General features: G+C 34.8%; 1 pseudogene; it reads right to left on the reverse strand.

The window, feature by feature from the left end:
• Positions 1 to 16,842: 16,842 nt before the first annotated feature.
• Positions 16,843 to 16,942, reverse strand: LOC138803587 (U6 spliceosomal RNA; annotated as a pseudogene).
• Positions 16,943 to 20,752: the final 3,810 nt, after the last annotated feature.

A 20,752-nucleotide genomic window follows, 5' to 3' on the forward strand; every position in this document is an offset into this window, starting at 1 on the left:
GTTATCATATATAATTTTGAAAGGGCATACTAGGAATGAAAGTTTGAAAGTCATGGTTTAAAACACTATTTGGATTATAACTAGACAGAATAGCTCAGTGGTAAACCATTGGCCTTGCATATGTGAAGCAATGGTGTGATCTCGCAAGCATTATAAAGTACACACAAAGCACACACACACACACACACCACCACATACACACATTTGGAATATTGATTTTATTATATTAAACGGAGGAAATTATCACAAACAGTAAAAGTATGTTAATATATGAAATCATAATATTGCTCGTACCATTTAAAAGTTTAGTAGAAATAAAATAGTCACACTATACTTGGATTTTAATAGATTAAGTAAATCGAAAATTAATAGAAGACATGAGAACCTTTGCAAATAAGTTTTAAATAATAATAATTTTGAAACAAGTGTCCTTTTATTTTGACAAAAGATTGATGTTACTGGTGTTTTAACTCAAGATTTAGAATGTGATAGCGAGGTGCTCTATATAACACTAGCGATGGCTACATCTCTAATCAGTTCACTCTGAATAGTTTTATAATAAGGTCTCATAGTTTCCCACTCTCTCCCGAATTACAAACCCTATTTACAATTCCCACCATAGCTAGAAAATGGATGCAACAAATCACCATGCCGAGCTCAAACTTTTTTTTAAATTCAAGTAAAATATTTCCAAAAAGTGATCAGGTAATGAACGCTTTCTTAAATAAAGTAAGTGCTTCTTGAAAATACAGTAAATATTTGTTACCTGGACAAATATGTTTACAAATATAAGAAAATAAATGTATTTAAATTCACTAGCCATATAAAAATTAAGAAAATAATTTCAAATAGCAACATGTTACATATTTTAAAAGCAAAATATATGTGACTGAATAATATACATGTGTAGAAATCATGCAAAATTATATTAACTGATCCTACAACTCTGAAAAAAGAATTACCCTAAAGAAACAAAAGGAAACATTTAAGCTCAAAATTTGAAAATTAGAAAATAAAATGAAGTAGGGGCTGGGACAGTAGCTCAGTGGTAGAGCGATTGCCTTCCATGCATGAAGCCCTGGGTTCGATTCCTCAGCACCATATAAGCAAAAAGGAAAAAGCTGGAAGTGGTGCTGTGGTTCAAGTGGTAGAGCACTAGCCTTGAGCTGAAGAACTGAGGGACGGGGCCCAGGCCCAGAGTTCAGGCTCCACAACCGAACCCCCCCCAAAAAAAAGAAAAGAAAATGAAGTGTACTCTTTAGTTGACTTAATTAAGTGGAAAAGCTCTATATATCAATTTTATAATAAAAAAGGCATGAAAAAATTAGCAAAAGTACCCATTGATCAATAGCAACAGCAAGAGCATCAGTAGTTCTTGTTTTGAGTGTACAAAAATATCGATGGAAGATATAACAATGTTCCTTCCCTAAGAAATGTATTCATTACCTCATTTATGTAACTTTAACCCCTGTGTACCTTACCATTACAATAAATTTAATTGAAATTAAAACTAAACCAAAATATATATATACCAATTAAGAATTCTTAGAAGCCATTGTTTAAATTTTTGTAAAAATCTTCCCTAAATACAATATAATTTGATGATACTATTTAAATACTTCAACCTCAGCAGAAAAGCAAAAATTTTAAAAACTGTTACAAAGTAAAGTAATAAATCAGAATATATTACTATTAATAATAATCATAAGATGATTTTATATTTGTAGTCAAATAGGAAGAAATGAGGCAATTTGCCATTCATCTGCACCTAATAAGTGAGAAAGAATTGTCTAGGTCTTTTTAAATTATCATGTTTAATGAAATTATTCTGTCACATCATATGATAATCATATAAAGCTGATATTAGAGCAAAGAACAGATTGTATTAAGTTTTTGGATGTTAATGTATATACTTATTTTGGTTGTGGGAAAATGTGTGTATTTCACCTTGGGGTATATTGTTCTTGCAGGCCGGGATTCCCTTTCCACAAGAACATGCATCTCATCTGTCCTTTTAGCCTTCCCATCATCAATGGCATCAGAGTTGCACACCAACTTGTCTAGCTTGCTACCTTGACTGACCTGGATCCACAGTCCTTCCAATCTTAGTCTCTAGATAGTGCAGGTTGGTAGAAAAGATCCAATTCACCCAGCTATAGATAGAAGTAAGTCCACTAAACTTTTGGTTTGCGTTCTGTTCTCAAGCCTCCAAAATAGTCAAGAGTACACATGTGATCCCCTGTTGCCAAGAAATAAGAATATTTTAAAGCAACTAGACATATATATGACTTAGGCTTGTGAATACCTCAGGAAAAGTATAAAAGAGCAGTGAAGCATAGAGGACAGCCAGAATTTTAACTACCTACTCAGAGGCTGAATAAGCAGAGCTAGCTACTCGGGAGTCTGAGATCTGAAGACGACTGTTCAATCATGAAAATACAAGCGATTATCTCAAAAAAAAAAACAGAATTGTAGCAGAGGCTGAAGTGGTAGACCACTATCCTTGGGCACAGAAGCTGAGGAATAGTTTCCATGGCACTAGCAAGCCTCAAGAATGATGAATGCATGCATGAGCACATGTACATGTGTGTGTGTGTACTCGCACATGCATGCACACATACACAAACACAAATGAATATTTCAATGTGAAGTTTTTATTTTTTTTATCTTGCTGTACTTTATTTCCCTGTATTAGTTCACAAATTTACAAAATCAGCTAAGGACCTATTTACATAAAATTCATCATGTTTCTCTAAAATCTACTCTCTTTTTGGAAGCCTGCTTTTATTTGACCCAAAAGTAAATTATTCAGGAAGTCAATTCATCACTCTCAAGTTTATAGTATTAAATGATTGTTTAGGTTCCTCCTAGCAATATGATTTTGTGAAATCCTGCATCAAGTAATACATTTCTTTCACTAGAAGAGAAACCTCTGTCAAACAATTAATAATAGCTTAATCTCCTCCTGGCATTCATCTGTAGTTTTATTTTCTTCATATATTTCATGATCTGTCTGTGTATGCCAAAGACTGCCGTGAAAATAAAAACACCCTTCTCAGCGCTTAGCATGTGTATACCATTCAAAAATACGGAAATTGCTTTGGAATAAATAATGTTCACCCTATCCTGAGAAAGAAGAATTGGTTTCTCAGCACTTTAGGTAAGAACTTGAGGGAAAGAAACAAAAGGAAAAGTGAGGAACAACTCAACACATAGATTCAAATGAAACAAACAACCTATGAAAACACAAATTAATTCAGTACTCAAGAACCTGCAGGAAATGAAAGATTTAAAAAAAATCAGCTATGACAAGCTTATGAAATTCGTGACTACCTGAGAGTGCAATGTTGTGAGAATAGTGGCAAAAGCCCAGACTGAACAGAAAGTTCTTTACACAATGCCATGCACCTGTTGTTCTAAATTCCAGGAAGAATAACATCAAGTGGACTGAGGCCAAGTTCATACACAAGTAGGAAGCCAGTTTCTAGCTGAAAAATAATCAGGATAACATGGGGCTCGGGGCATGAAAAAGTGGTAAGAACACACATTTAAGGGGACAAAACACTCAATTCAAACTCTAATATTAGGAGTATGAAATAAAAAAGCTATGATTTTAAATAATTAGAACAATTGTAACACTTGAGTATTTGAGTGGAGAAAAATCCATTAGAGAGATAGAATGAACCCACGTTCAAATGTTCCTTTAGTGATAATGTTTAGTCGTACTTCAAACAAAACAGAGTTACATTGCAAATGAGCATGGATGTGCATTTGGGTGATGGAAATACTCTACTTACACAGGTGTAAATTAAATAGATTTTTTGGGGTAGATTGTAGTTCTTGAACTAAGAGCCTGGGTGTTGTCCATGAGCTTTTGCTCTCAAGGCTACCACTCTAATACTTGGAGACACAGTTCCAATTCTGATTTTCTGTTGGTTGTTTGGAGATAAGAGGCTCATGGACTTTCCTGCCCAGGATGGCTTCAAACCAAGATCGTCAGATCTCAGCCTCCTGAGTAATCCTGATTCCAGGCATGAGCCATCGATGTTTTTAATAATTTAGTAAATTGTATAGTTACAGAAGTTATAAATTATGATTGTAACATGTGTGATATATGTGTATATGTATAAATCAATGCATACAGTTAAAAATATATTAAAATATTTTTGCATCTAAAGTAGATTTATGAAATCATCCTTCATTAAAAATATAATGGAAACAAAAGTTAATAAGAAGCAAAACAAAGGTAATTGTTACACGTTTCTTTTTGTTGAATGGAATATGAATTATGAGAATCAGTTTGGGAAAACCGCCTCTACTTTAACAAAATGGATAATTGCTATTAATTCCAATCCATCTCTTTGCCCATATTGTGCATCCTCACACATGAGTGTCAAAATCAAACCACAATTTTTGCCTTTGTATTTAACTCACCTGTTATAATTTAGGGGCTAGATGAAGTAATCAAATAAAGATTAAAATAATAGTAAGTGATGATATTACTTAGAACTGAAAGCCTTTTAAATATGATAACTAATTTAATTACATATTTCTTACTTTTACTGTGTTGTTATGTCCCTCATTCCCACATTAGGAAAGTACATAGAAGGTTCTCACTAAATTATATGTAATTATTAAAAATTTATTGAAAGAATATGGGCACAGTGTGGTTTTAGCTTATTGAAACCTGTATGGGGTAGTGTGTTTTTGAGGACTTGCAATACGTTGTGATGGAGATGAAGGAAGGGATGTGCTTATTCTGGAAAACTGGCTAGAGGATTGCTCCCAGAAAGATAGTGATGAATTCTTCCAAAAGGACAGTAAAATCACTTTCACAACCATGTTCACTACTGCACTCTTCACTGTAGCCAAGTTATGGAAACAGCCCAGATTCCCTTTGGCGAAGGGATGGTTTGCAAAAGTGTGTCATATATACATAAGTGGAATGTACTTATCCATTATGAAGACTGTTACGTTATTTGCAAAGAAATGGATAGATCTAAAAATATGTTAAATAAACAAAGTCAAAGCCAGACACACAAAGGAACCATGTTCTGTCTCACATTTGGAAGCTAGAACTTTATACAATTTTACACAGCAATATTAACCAAATCATGCTATTTGTAGAGGAGTATTTAAAAGATGTAATTTTTTTTAATAAAATTGAACTTTTAATCCAACAAAATAAATACCAGGAAATTATCACTTTGAAGATGTGAGGGGAAGTCAAAGGGAAAGAATAAAAAGGGTTATGGAGGAAGAAAGTGAAGACATGATATTCAATGCAGATAGTATGAAACCAGAAAAAATTAAAGTGTGGTGAGGTTTAGAAAGGCAGGGAAAAGTTATATAAGGATCCATTATACTTAAAAGAATTATTTATTGAATGTAAATTCCCTTGTACAACTAGTTATGATAATAAAAATATAATTAAAAACAATGGAGCCATCTGATCTTAAACTGTGTTCTCTTAAACCATGAGTCAATGTAATAGTTTCCTACTCAGAAATTTTCTTTGCAGGTATTTTCCTTTTTGTGACAGAAAAATGATCAATGCAATGAATATCAATACATCACATTGCACATCAAAAAGAGACACAATAAAAATCACAGTAAAAATGTTAGAATTAACCACATGATAAAATAACAGGTTGAATATGCCAAATGATCATTGATTGTTTTTCCAAGTACTATACCAATGGTATCTAATTTAATCCTCACAATAATTTCATAAAGTGGAACTACTTACATTTTTAATTCTCAGATGATGATATTGAAGTCTTCAGAGTTGGAATTACTAGTACAACATTGCACACATGGTAAGTGTTAGCCTGAGGTTCATCTCCCACTGTATCAATTAACCTCATTCTATTTTATGACTAAAATACCAGCACTTAGTCTACAAATTCTAGGAAAAATTCCAATAATTATTGTGTACACTCATAATATTTCACTTTATCTTTGTTAGAAAATTGGGAACTTTAATATGAATTCTCAAAGTTCATAATCAGTGCATACCTCCCTGGTGAAAGGAAGTTCTAAAGTATAACATTCTTGATTTCTAGGTCAAAATAGCAGAAATCATATTCTATCCCTTCACTGAACACTGCACTGCCTGGGGAACCTAACTCTGTTTAACACTGACTTACTGAAAGAATGACCTCCCCAAATCCTGATGGAAACAGACTGCAGGTCTCATGGTCCAATCATTTCCACATTGTAGCTCAAGTAAGTTGTTTACCATTAGAAGAATTTTGATTGCTTTTTATACCCAACATTTTGAGACAAAGGTACTAATTTAAAATGCTATTAAAGTAAGACATATAAAAATCACCTTTGACCATAGATAAATATTTTACCTTTCATGTACCCAAAAATGCAGTCTGACCTATCATTAATGAATTAAAGCCTCTACAACTTGTGGATACAATTGGTTTAAAAAGACATGAAGGGCTGGGAAGGTGGCTCAGTGGTAGAGCACTTGCCTTGCATGCGTGAAGCCCTGGATTTGATTCCTCAACACCACATTAAAAAAAAAGAAAAGAAAAAAGCTGCAAGTGGCGCTGTGGCTCAAGTGGAAGAGCGCTATTCTTGAGCTGAAGAGCTGAAGGACAGCGCCCAGGCCCAGAGTTCAGACCCACTACCAGACTCCCCCCCCCAAAAAAAAAATACATCAATACTACTATATTTGTTCAAAATTTCTTATGATACTGAAGATTCATTTGTAAACTGTTAACACTTGAAAATAACTCTTTTTCTTAGGAGTAGGAAACAAAACACAAGATTAATCCTAATCATTTCCAAAGACATTTATTTATACTACAAATTCACTCTTATAACTACAAAGATTCTAAAAATAATTGAAGCATAGTGTCACAAAGGGCATAATTTAACTTCATCATGTACATTCAAAGGACTGTGCTAATAGAAAACAAAGTTATACTAAAAATTAGCTCACGCAATTCACTTCCATTCTTTTATTCTATATATTTTAGTTTCATAAAAATTGTCTTTTGATAAAATCATGCATAAAAAGCCTATATACCCACTTACATTTTCAGATTTTAACAATGTTTATTTCAGAAATGTCTTTAGCTGTATAGTCAATGAACTGAAATAACACTAAAGTATTCAAAGGGTTTTCAGAAATTGCAAGACTCGCTCTTGGATGTTATTTATATTGGAAAAGATCTTCAAAAAGCCTTAATTGTTAAAGTTGTGATAGTTACTCCCACAAAAGAACTATTAATGAAGAAACCTTTGTATGTAAAATACAGCTTAAAATCCATCCACAATCTGGAGGTGACACATGCTTTTTTTGTTTATTTGTTTTTGCAATGTATATCTAACAAACATATCCACAATACAGTTTTTCAGTCAATATGATCGGATATTCAAACCTAAAAAATACGGGATTTATTCTTAGTGTGAATAGATACTATCTTATAAAGAAAGTTATTTTCAACAGAAATCCGGAAAGATTTAATCCACCTTGAGTTTCACAGGAATAACCAGAGTGTAATACTTGTTTGGTCAAGTCAGTCAAAATTACTCCATGAGTATATCTTAAAAGTATAGCCAATTTAAGAGATCTAATACATATTTTGTACTGACAGTCACCTTACAGCAATAACTTAGTACTTAAATATATGTGTATCTTCTTGCCTAACATATACAAAGAGCTGAAAGTGATCTCATTTATCTAACTTAATGTTGTAAATGCTTTAATTATGATGATGTTATTATTTGATGAATAAAATGTACAGAAGGGTGGTTCCACTGAAATGACAGTACGGAAAACTGATAAATAAAAAACATTGCAACACAGTTCTTTTCAGCCTCACTCTGTCCTCAGTGGCAAGCAACATGGCAACCACACACACAGACACACACACACACAAACACACACACACACACACACATATTTGCGCACATATACACACACATTTACATGCAAGGCAAATTCAGGGTTTATTGTACAATAAAGTTCAAATAAAATGTTAGTGATAAGGCTAAGGATAATGGGTGTAGAGAAGCACCTAGAAACGGAAGTTATTGGTCTAGGAAATTCGTTTAACAGGATCCGAACAGAGAACTTCCCAAAAATGCAAAAAGACAGGCCTATTCAGATACAAGAAGCTTTTAGAATTCCAAATAGACCAGAAAAGAAGAGGACATCCCACCTTCACATTACAATCCACACAGGATCAACTCAGACCAAGAAAAGATACATAAAGCTGTGAAGGAGAAAACCAATTAGAATCACATCAGATTTCTCAGCAGAGACAATCAAAGCAAGAAGAACCTGGAATGATGTATCCCATGCCCTAAAACCAAACAACTATCAACCAAGAATACTGTACCCAGCTAAACTCTCCATCATAACTGAAGACCAAATAAAAACCTTCCATAGGAAAGACAAATTGAAACAATACATCTCCACCAAACTGCAAAAGATTCTTAAAGATGTCCTACACATAGAAAACCAACAAGACCACAATAAAGGCCAAAAACTGCACCCAAAGTGAGAATCCAAGAACCATAGAAAGAACCCAGTTTTCGCAGCCCCCGAGAAGGTGGATAACATGGCAGGAAGTGCCAAATACCTCTAAGTCCTTTTTATCAACATTAACGGACTTAACTCTCCAATTAAGCGACATAGACTGTCTAGTTGGATTTAAAAAAAGTTCCTTCTATCTGCTGCCTTCAGGAGACACATCTTGCACATAAAAACAAACACATTTTCAATGTTAAAGGATGGAACAAAATCTACCAAGCAAATGACCCCCATAAACAGGCAGGAATTGCAATCCTAATATCAGATAAAATAGACTTCATATTAAAATTCGTCACAAGAGATAAAGAAGGTCGCTACATACTAACTAAGGGTTCTCTCCTACAGGGGGATATTACAATTCTAAATATCTATTCGCCAAAAAATGTTGCACCCAAATTTATCCAAGAAACACTACTTTCCCTCAAATCCCACATAGATCCAAATACATTAATAGTTGGGGATTTTAAAACACCACTCTCCCCAGTAGATAGATCAACTCGGCAAAATCTAATCAGAGAAAACAAAGATCTAAACAGCTGCAGAGATCAACAAGATTTAACAGACATCTACCGAATATTTCGCCCAGCAGCATCAGAATACACGTTTTTCTGAGCAGCACAAGGAACATTTTCTAAAATAGACCACATTTTAGGCCATAAAGCAAACTTGTCTAAATTCAGAAACAGTGAAGTTATACCTTGCATTCTCTTGGACGACAAGGGAATAAAACTAGAACTCAACACCAAAAGCCACCAAAGAAAGGACGGTAACACATGGAGGCTGAAAAACACACTGCTGAATCACGAGTGGGTCATGGAAGATATTAGAAAGGAAATTCAAATGTTCACGCTATTCAACAAAACTGAGAACACAAATTACCAGCTCCTTTGGGAAACAGCAAAGGCAGTATTCAGAGGCAAGTTTAAAGCTCTGAACTCCTACATCAACAAACTGGAGAGATCTGAAACCAAAATTTAACGACATATCTAAACCTCCTTGAAAAGAGCAGCAAGATAAACCCCAATCCAGTAGATGGAAAGAAATAATTAAAATTAAATCAGAATTCAATAAATTAGAATCCAAAAAAAACTATAGAACGAATCAACAAAACAAAGAGTTGGTTCTTCGAAAAAATTAACAAAATTGACATACCCTTAGCAAATCTTATCAGAAAAAGAAGAGAACACACCCAAATAAATAAACTCTAAAATGAGAATGGAAACATCACTACGGAAACAACCAAGATTCAGAACATTATAAGGGAATATTTCTCAAAACTTTATGCTAATAAATTTGAGAACTTGACATAAATGGACCTTTTCCTAGCAAATATTGACATGCCAAAACTAAACCTAGATGAGTTAAACATCTTAACAGATCCATACCAAGCATTGAAATAGAAACAGCAATAAGAGACCTCCCAGGTAAGAAAAGTCCAGGACCAGATCGTTTTGCAGCGGAATTCTACAAGGCCTTCAAAGCAGAGCTCACACCAATACGCCTCCAACTCTTCAATGAAATTGAAAGAAAAAGTTCACTGCCGAACACATTCTATGCAGCCATCATAATCCTCATCCCAAAACCAGGCAGGGACTCATCAAAGAAAGAAAACTATAGAACCATTTCTTTGATGAACATTGATGCAAAACGTCTCAACAAAATTTTGGCCAATGGACTTCAACAATTCATCCAAAAATCATAAACAAATATCATACAGGATTCATTTCAGGAATGCAAAGCTGGTTCAATAAACGCAAATCAATTAATATAATTCATCACATCAACAGGAGCAAGGATAAGAACCACATGATTATCTCAATAGATGCAGAAAAAGCATTTGACAAGATTCAACACCCCCTTATGATGAAGGTTTTGGAAAAATTAATAATCCATTGAACATTCCTCAATACAATAAAGGCTGTATATGACAAACTTACAGCCACCATTATACTTAATGGTGAAAAACTAAAGTCATTTACTCTTAACTCAGGAACAAGACAAGGATGTCCACTCTCTCCACATCTCTTCAATCTAGTATTAGAATGCCTAGCTACAGCAATAAGACAAGATCCAAACATAAAGGAGATCCAAATTGGGATAGAAGAAATAAAACTCTCCTTCTTTGCAGATGACATGATGTTGTATTTAAAGAATCCCATCGACTCCACTCCCAAATTACTCAAGCTGATTCAAAACTTTGACAAAGTAGCCTGGTATAAAATTAGGCCCCCAAATCAATGGCTTTTCTGTATGCCAACAATGAGAAAAGTGTGGCTGAAATTATGAAAGTAAGTCCATTTGTAATATCCCCACAAAAAATAAAATACCTAGGAATTAACTGAACCAAAGGAGTGAAGGACATTTACAATGACATCTTTAAAATCTTGAAAAAGGAAATCAAAACAGAAGTTAGAAAATGGCAAAACATTTCATGCACCTGGATGTGAAAGATTAACATTGTGAAAATGGCAATACTTCCCAAGGCTATCTACAAATTCAACACGATACCTATCAATATTCCAACCTCGTTCTTCAAGGAAATAGAAGAGGCATTCTAAAAATTCATATGGAACAATAAAAGACCCAGAATAGCAAAAACGATCCTCAAGGGAAAGAACACTACTGGAGGAATATCAATACCAAATTTCAAACTCTACTATTAAGCCATAGTAATCAAAACAGCTTGGTACTGGCATAAGAACAGACCTCAGTACCAATGGAATAGAATTGAAAACCCAGAAATGAACCTACAGACTTATAGCCATCTAATATTTGATAAGGGAACTAAAAAAATAGAATGGAATAAAAACAACCTCTTCAGTAAATTGTGCTGGCAAAATTGGTTAACTACTTGTAGAAAACTAAAGCTAGATCCTTATATATCACGTGGCACAAGAATCAATTCCAAATGGATCAAAGACCTCGGAGTCAAACCAGACACTCTGAAAACATTACAGGATGGAATAGGAGAAACCTTAGGTCTCCTTGCTCAGGACGAAATTTTCTTTATAGAGACCCGGAAACACAACAAATCACAGAAATGTTGGACAAATGGGATTGCATGAAGTTTCAGAGCTTCTGCATGGCAAAGGACATAGCTAGCAAGAACAATAGATAGCCCACAGATTGGGAGAAGATCTTCAATAGCCATACAATGGACAAGGGTCTCATATCTAAAATATACTTGGAACTTAAAGAATTAAATCCGCCAACAACAAATCCTCAAAGAAACAACTGCCCAATAAATAAGTGGGCTAAAGACTTAAAGAGAAGCTTCTCTGAAGAAGAAAGAAGGATGTCCAATAGACGCATGAAGAAATGCTCAATCTCCCTAGCCATAAAAGAAATGCAAATCAAAATAACATTGAGATACCACCTCACCCCAGTTAGAATGGCAAAAATCAAGAACTCTAACAACAACAGATGCTGGAGGGGATGTGGACAGAAGGGAACCTTACTGAATTGTTGGTGTGAGTGTAAACTTGTTCAACCACTTTGGAAAGCAGTATGGAGGTACTTCAAAAGACTTCATATGGAGCTCCCCTATGACCCAGCAATCCCAGTTTTGGGCATTTACCCTAATGTTTACAAACAAGACCACACTAAAGCTACCAGCACAACTTTATTGCAGCATTATTTACCATAGCTAAGATATGGAACCAACCCAGATGCCCCTCAGTAGATGAATGGATCAAGAAAAGTTGTATATATAAACAATGGAATTCTATGCCTCCATCAGAAAAAATGACATTTCCCCATTTGTTAGTAAATGGAAAGACCTGGAAAAATTTATATTAAGTGAAGAAAACCAAGCCCAAAGTAACATAGGTCCCATGGTTTCCCTTATTTGCAATATCTAGTATATGTATGAGCAAGCAGAAAATGTCAGATAATGTGATGTTAGGAAAATGAACTCTTAGATATGAATTTTAATGTTTTTTTTCTTTCATGCATTTGTTTATAACGCATTTATAAGATTATTTCTTTGTTGCTTTGTATCTCCCTACCCCACAGTATAACCCCTGCTTTCACTATATTTGATGTTGGTACAATTTGTAGAGGAGAGGTGGAAAAACAAGTCGTTTAAGCATACAGGTGGACTCGTTGCAACAATGAGAAGTACATGTTGTCATGTCGAAAACAAACTTTATTACTTTGGTGCCGGGGGTGGGGGGAAGGGAGGACGGGGGCGGAGGATTGGGGGGGGGGCGGGGGAGGCTGGGAAGGGATGTGAAGGGCAAAGAAAGGAGGAATATGCAATGCTTGATAAGAAATGTACTCATTATCTTGCCCATGTAATTTAAGTGTTCTGTACAGTATGTTCATAGAAAAATAAAAAAATAAAGAAAAGAAAAGAACCTAAGTGATCTGAGGACCAAATTATTATGATATTTCACTAGGTATCCTATAAGAAAGCAAAACAAAATGCACCAGAAGAAAACTCAGAAAATCTGAATATAATACAGGCCTATTTGTCCTCACTAACTGTCATAGATGTATATGTTAATTCTAAGGAGACTTAAGTTCTAATAGCATTCGAACTACTGGAAGACACTCATGTTTTCTGATACAAATTATGTCCATACAGGTAGACCCATGGCAACAGTGAAATGTACGAGTCGTTTTGTTGAAAACGAACTTTACAACTTTCGTGCATGGGGGGGGAGGAGAGGAGAGAAGGGAAGGCGGGGAGGATTGGGTGGGGAGGATGGAAAGGGATAGGAAGGGGAAACAATGGAGGAGGATACAATGCTTGATAAGAAATGTACTCATTATCTTGCCCATGTAATTGTAACTCCTCTGTACAGTATTTTCACAATAAAAAAAAAACAAAGTATGTCCAAAAGATATTAGTGATTAGGAAAAATGATAATTTGCCTTATTACAAAATAATACATAATCCACTCACCACGGTGGTTACATTTTCCCTGTCTGTCCACATGTGACCATTTAATTTATTTTTAGTTCATTCATTCATTCATTCATTAGTTTGGTGCTAATACTAGAGCTTGAACTCAGGGCCTGGTTCTGTCTCAGAATTTGTTATTTATTTTGTTTTAGTTTTCTCAAGGCTAGCATCTTACTTGCTTATAAGACAGCTCCATTTCTAGCTTTTGCTGGTTACTTTCAAACCAGACTCTAATGGACTATATTTCTTTGTCTGGTTTCAGACCACAATCATCAGATTTTGTCTTTCTGATTAGCTAGGAATAAAGACATGAGCCAACAGTGTGGCTCCTACTTTTTCCTATACTTATCTATTGCACATACTTAGATAGCAATTTAATATTGAGAGTATAGAAGCAAGATGTACAGTGATTATATTGTTCTGTCAGAAATTCAAGTTAGTAATGTAAATTTCTTCTTAAGACCATACACAAAAAATACTTAAGAAGAAATCTGATGGTTTGTGTGTGTGTGTGTGTGTGTGTGTGTGTGTGTGTGTGTGTGTGTGTGTGTGTGTGTGCTCTTGCAATATGTTCCACATATAAGCACTGTGCAGGTGTGTCCAGCCATTCACAGTTATTGGATAAATATCTGCCTTGCGATACCAACTCATGGACATTGTCTAAGTGTCCACTCTAGGCTTCCCGATGAAGAGGATTATACTTATCCTCATACATAGTATTCATATGAGTGGCCTTTTTGGAAAGTAGTGTCTGCACTGTAGTAAGCTGCAAGGCAAGCACTCTACCACTGAGCCACCTTCCCAGCCCAAGGATTAAGATTCTTATCTGTAATATGGTCAAAGCTATGTCTCTTTAGGTAGGCGACTAACAATGTATTTACTAATTTCAAGTAAATACATAAATTCTATTTCCATCTTTTTTTTAAATTAAAAAAAACTTGTTTGCTCTGTAAATTGAGTAGAAGCATGTATTTTTTGGCTAGCTAGGTCATTGCACATCTGTATCTCTTTTCCTCTCTCTGTTTTATGGTTCTCATAGACAATATGATTGCTCCATAATTATCCTAATTTATTTTGCTTTTATATTTTTGGTTGCATCATTTCACTTTCTGCTCTGCCATTTCCCAAAACAGCACCACATGAACAGAAAAATCCAGAAGTGGTGCTGTGGCTCAAGTGGTAGAGCACTTGCCTTGATTTGAAGAGCTCAAGGACATGCCCAGGCATAGAGTTCAGGCCCCACAACTAATTTTAAAAAAAAAAGAATCTCAATACTTGATAATTCTACTAACAGATCTGACTGAAATCAGTTGAATCACACTTTTCCTGTAAAATGAAGGAATAGATCCAGACTAGGAAAGCAGCTAGAGAAGGCAGGCAGATTGTATCTGTAACAAAACTTTGTGGAAAATGGAATCGAGGATTACTTACTGGTGATTCACTTGTACTTGAAGCATGATTCTGAATTATTGCTTGCTGATTCTGAACTATTGCTTTGATCATTATATTCTCCAAGAAGAAAAAGTGAAATTTAATTGATAGCAAAGGACTACTAATACATTTTGACTTCTCATTAAGCATCTTCAATCATCAAAATCACCTGAACACAATAGATAGGCCTATTTTTAGATGAAAACAAGTGTCTTTAAAAAAAAAAACAAGAATTTAGGTAGTCATACAAAGGACTTCTATTTTATTACTGCATTATACATTTTTTCTAATGTTGGATAACAACATTAGAAAGCTATTAGAAAGCTCTTAAATCCCATAGGTTGAATAGTGAGTTCTCTTACACTATAACATGGTATTTCCCAAATCATTTACATAGAAGACATTGTTTCCTATTTTCTCATTCCTAGAATAAGCTGCACATGAAGACACCACTGGTGCTGACTTTAAGTCTGTACCTTTGAATACTGAGGAAAATCTTTCCTCTGCTCCCTATAATTCACTACTCTCCAGTTAGAATAATTTAGAATAGTAAAAATGGAAAAAGAGAAAATAAATCATGGTGAAAAAACATATGCAGAACATTCACCAGTTTTTTCTGACCAGTTCAACCAATGTGAACTATTGGGGAAATACATGGACACCTCATTCCCACTGGTACTCAATATCTCTGGTTAGGCAATTCTGACGAAGACAAGGTACAAGATGAAAAAATGAGGAATGGTTTCAATTGCAAGAAAAAAATGGAGTAGGATCCAAGTAAATTTCTTCTTTGGGATGCCGAAATGTATCGGCTTACTGTGGTGTGAACACTGCTTTCCAAAATGGCCACCCAGTTGAATACTAGGGATGAGGATGAGTATACCCCTCTTCAACGGGAAGCCTAGAGTGGACACTTAGACATTGTCCATGAGTTGGTAGCTCAAGGCAGATATTCATGCAATAACTCTGAATGGCTGGACACCCCTGCACAGTACTTATATGTGGAATAATACCAGAATGGCTTCTTTATTACTTCATCATGATGCAGATACCAATCCCCAAACTAAAGGCCTCTTGACCTCCTTGCATCTTGCTGCTGGGAATAGAAATAGCAAAGATACTCTGTATCTCCTTCTGTTGAACCATTATATCAAACCAGGTCTGAAGAACAACTTTGAAGAAACTGCATTTGATATTGCCAAAAGGGTAAGTATGTATCACTAACTCTTTGAAGTTGTCGAAGGCTGTACAAATTGTTCTCCTAAATCATAATGGTTTGGTTAAGTTTCTTAAATTTCAAAAGTGCCAGTCCATCTTTTGTGTCCCTACAAATTTTTTTCACAATACAAAGCAACAGCAATATCTTACAATAAAAATTTATGTATTCCATGGTATTCTTCCAAGTGAATTGCATGACTGTGATATCAAAATGTATTCAAGAGTTGTTTGTATACATCTGTAATGATTTCTGCAGAGTTTGTGATTCTTTAAATCAGAAATAATTTTAACTTATCTGTTGAAATGAATAGTATAGAACCTAAAGATGTTCCGAGTGCTTTTCTGAAAAAAGTATATCTATGTTTGTGTAATGTCCATAATCTATTTCATTCTCTACTAGATATAATACTTTGAATTCTACATTGTTATATAATGTATAGATTCATGGATAAATGTGACCTTTCAGATTGCATTCCATATAGAAGAATTTTAAGACTCCTTTTTTTGTAGTTTCTTATATTATTTCATTTCTTTGGGATAAAATGGCAATATTATCTAATTTCAAGTTTTGTAAAGGTTATGCTATGTAAAGGCCTTTCTAAGGTGAAAATTTAATACACTGATATCAAACTAACCTTTAATTGTATGAATTACATGTATTGTTACACTTGTATTTTTGTAATCAACTTTTTAATAACTGTTTTTCATTTCTTGCATCAGAAGAATGAAAAATATGGAATACTTCACAAATTTTCATATCATCCTTGTGCAAGTGCCATGTTATTCTCTGTCTTGTTGTAATTTGGGTAGACCTGCTGCTGAAGCATGTAGTATCCTCTAAATTTAAGTATATAATGATACAATCTTTATAAAGGCATATATCCATCGTTGCCTATTTGTAACAAGGAACCCTTATTGTTCCTAAAATGCTATTGATCTTATTTCTCTAAATTTCTGTGTACAGTGGAAAAAAAACATATAGTTTGGTCGATTGCTCACATTTACATTTTTTTTGTCATTTTCATTTTAAATTTGATCATACTTTGAAGCCTTTACAGCTAAGTCCAAAGTTGGTGGCTTTTCAAGTACTTATTTATCAACTGAGTTAGCTTTGTGGAGCTAATGGATTCAAAGTAAGCCTTGCTTAAGAGCTACTTCTAACTTTCTGCAGCTTAAAATTTCCCAAATGAGGTCTTGCTGGAACAAATGTCTACCTGAACTGTGAAGACTCGGGGTCTATGTTGAGGGGGCAGAATGATGCAGGCTCCAGCCTCAGGATTATCTGAGGACTGTGTTTGGGATTAGGAAAGCTCTTGGAACGCCAGGCTATAGAGGGAAAATGTTCCCTCTCCCTATCTCAAAACATGTCACAGACTCCTGGGAGCTGAGGAAGTGGCTCTTCTGCTTGCTTAAGCATAGATGAACAGCTGGTCAAGAATTTTCCTGAGACTGGAGAAGTGGTTTGAGCTTGATCTAAAATAGTTTAGATAATAATATACCTAGACTTTCTCTCATAGGTTAAGTAAAAATGTATCTGTGGAAATTTTTTGTGTGAATGTTTTCTGACCAAATCTTGGCAAAGATGATGCTTGCTAGTCTTTAAATACCCACTAACAATAAAGCACAGCATGCAGTGGCAATTGCTGTTTGCACTCTGCATCCCCTGTGTCCTGGTGATTTTGTGACCCTTACCTAGGGACCCCAACACACTAGACGTTGACACTGAACCTTTACCTTTCTTCCATGTAGGAACAGACCAACCAGAATATCTTACGCTGACAGCATGGATTGTCTTACTGGAACAAACATAATCTTAGTTACAAGGGATCATAGAGAGATGAACAGTTCAGACAGAATTGTTCAGAATAGAAGGTATTTTATCAAAACATAATTCTTTATTATACGTATCATTTCAAAAGTAGCTAAAGCCAAGAAAGTGAAAAAAATTGTTCATATGCATGATTACCTACTGTCCTGACCTGTCTATCATCCAACCAAGCAGGAACTTACACTACTGACATTCTATCACCAAATATTGCAATAGCTCCTGGAGAAGTCCATATGTTTCTCCTCGATATTAGGCCTTAAATTTGTAATGTTTTAATCACAGTGTTTCCTCTTGCCTCTAGGCTGCATATCTACAAATGGTAGAGCTTTAAGTCTAACTCTACCAAAAACTGAGGTAGAGATAATGGAATAATACTTTAAAACAGAGTTGCCTTTGATTCCCTAAACACAACACAACAATAAAAAACATTTTTTATATTATATGTACTTATATATTTTATATTTATATGTGCTGATTTTAAATTTTATACAGTGAATCTTACTAGAATTGATAATTTGACAAATATATTGACATTTATTCCCATAAATAGATTGGAATATAAATAATTAGGTTTAGAATATATATTAGACTATAAAAAGTATCACTGCAATATCTTCAGTATAAGCTTGTGATACCTTCTAAGTGTTCGTGGTCTTCTGAATACACATGGTATAATAACAGTATTGTTTTCTGCTAATCTATAAGGGATTTTATTCTGATGCTCTGTTTATTATTTTAACTTGCTGGTCCCAAAGTGTTTTTCTCCATATTTCTAAAGCATTCTTACTGATTATACCCAAATTTTGCTGATATGATGTCTAAAAGCTATTATTCTTCTGCAGGACCCACGGGTCCTAGGATAACAGGTCCCAGTTATCTGCATCATCAGATAACAAAGGCATGACTTCTCACATAGGCCCATGCAACATGCCAACAGAAAATAATTAAAGACTCATCTCAATTTCTCATTTCCTATAATATTTCAGGGCCCCAATTGCATACAAGAATTAGCAGTAATCAATTGTAAAATACAAGGCAACTTAAAATGAAAGATGAGATCACAAAATCTGAGAGAAAGTACTGTAATTCAAACTTTCAATTTACAGATGACCAGCCCATATGAGTGAACAAAATCACAAATGAACAACGTTATTTTTAATACCTTTCTCCTAATGATGAATGAAAGATTTCAGTGCAGCCAAAAAAATAGTTTCTGGAATGATAGATCATAATTGGTCTACCAAGACTAGGAAAACTTGATTTAGAGGTCAAATATAATTTAGAAAAACATTAATTGAGAATACCCTTAGTGCTTCAAAACACTGGTACTTCAGTAAAACTTGGTTCTGTAGTATAAAAATGTCATTCTCAAACCAATGTAACCTACATTTAATCTTCTGAAAGTATATTCCTTTTCAAATAAACTTTTAAAAATCATATTCACCAAAATAACACTTGACAAGTAGATGATAGTGACATTACAAGGTTTTCAAGTGTAGGGAGCAAGTTACATTAGAGTTGATTTACGTACCCAGCACTAATACCAAACAAGTTCAACCATTCATTGAAGTGCAGAAATACTACCCCCCACAATTTGTGTTGTTCAGTAGGGGCCTTCTAGAAATGTGTTTAATGGATCAGCCTCCCATAATTCAAACCCAAATATTAGCTAATAAAGTAAATTTCATCACATAAGAAGGTACATTTTAAAGTCACTAATAGTTGCCTTATCATGTGTTGCCTTATCATATATTTTCCGTATCTGTCTAACATAGTAAGAAATATGACTTTAAGTCTTGAATATGGGTACTGATGAGAGATTTAACAAACATAAAATCTGTCTTCTATTTCTATCATATTCTTCTAAGTAGTAAATTTTAGTTTTCTTCTTTTTCCAAAACTTATAGTTAGTAGAATATTTACATAGGATAATGTAAAATAAAATAATCACATACCATTGCACAAAGCCATTTATAAAAACTGGTAGGAATAAATTCTAGGCCATTTTTAAAAAGTTCCTTTTGACTAAAGATTAATCTTCCAAATGAACGAGAATAAAATCATGTCTAAGTGCTTCACATTTCCAGTCTTGCACATTGTTATTGCAGATGAATGAATTATGTAAATGTAAGCTGACATCAGTTGCCTATATATTTTCCATGCTGGCTGAGACTCAGAATTTGCACAGCACAGGAAAACAGGTGCAATGACTGGCTTCTCACATCAGGGTGAATTTTTGGCATTGCTGGGCTTTGAACTCAGGGCCTAGGAAGCCCAACTGCCCAATCGGTCCACGTGATCACACCAGACGTTGAGCCACTAAGGAGATGGACTCTTCCTAGGACCTGAGATCGAGCCACAGGGAGGCCAAAATAGTGCTCAATGCATCATTTAAACATGGGATGTATGTTCACATCCGTGTGGAGACTGCATCGTGCATTGAGTGTACTTATTGTGTTTATTTTGTATACTATTCATGGATTTTTGTGTATTTTCTCATGTATATGATGACAGGTATAACTGGGCTGACATGGATAACAACTTATTCCCGTGACCACAGGGTGGGCCATGCATTCTCCATCCTAGCTGAGACCCAAGACTTGCAGAGGAAAGGAAAACATATGCAACCATTGGCGTCTTACATCAAGATGAATCTTTTGGCAGGGCTGGGATCTGAACTAGGGGCCTAGCAGGCCCAATTGGTGAATGAGTCCATATGAACACAACAGCCTGTGAGCGACAAAGGAGCTAGGCATTCCCAGTACCTGAATTTGAGCCCCCTGGGGGGAGAGTGGGGAGCACAATAGTC

The sequence above is a fragment of the Dipodomys merriami genome, unplaced genomic scaffold (genome assembly GCF_024711535.1).
Source record: "Dipodomys merriami isolate MVZ:Mamm:240054 unplaced genomic scaffold, mDipMer1.0.p SCAF_341, whole genome shotgun sequence".
Lineage (NCBI taxonomy): Eukaryota > Metazoa > Chordata > Mammalia > Rodentia > Heteromyidae > Dipodomys > Dipodomys merriami.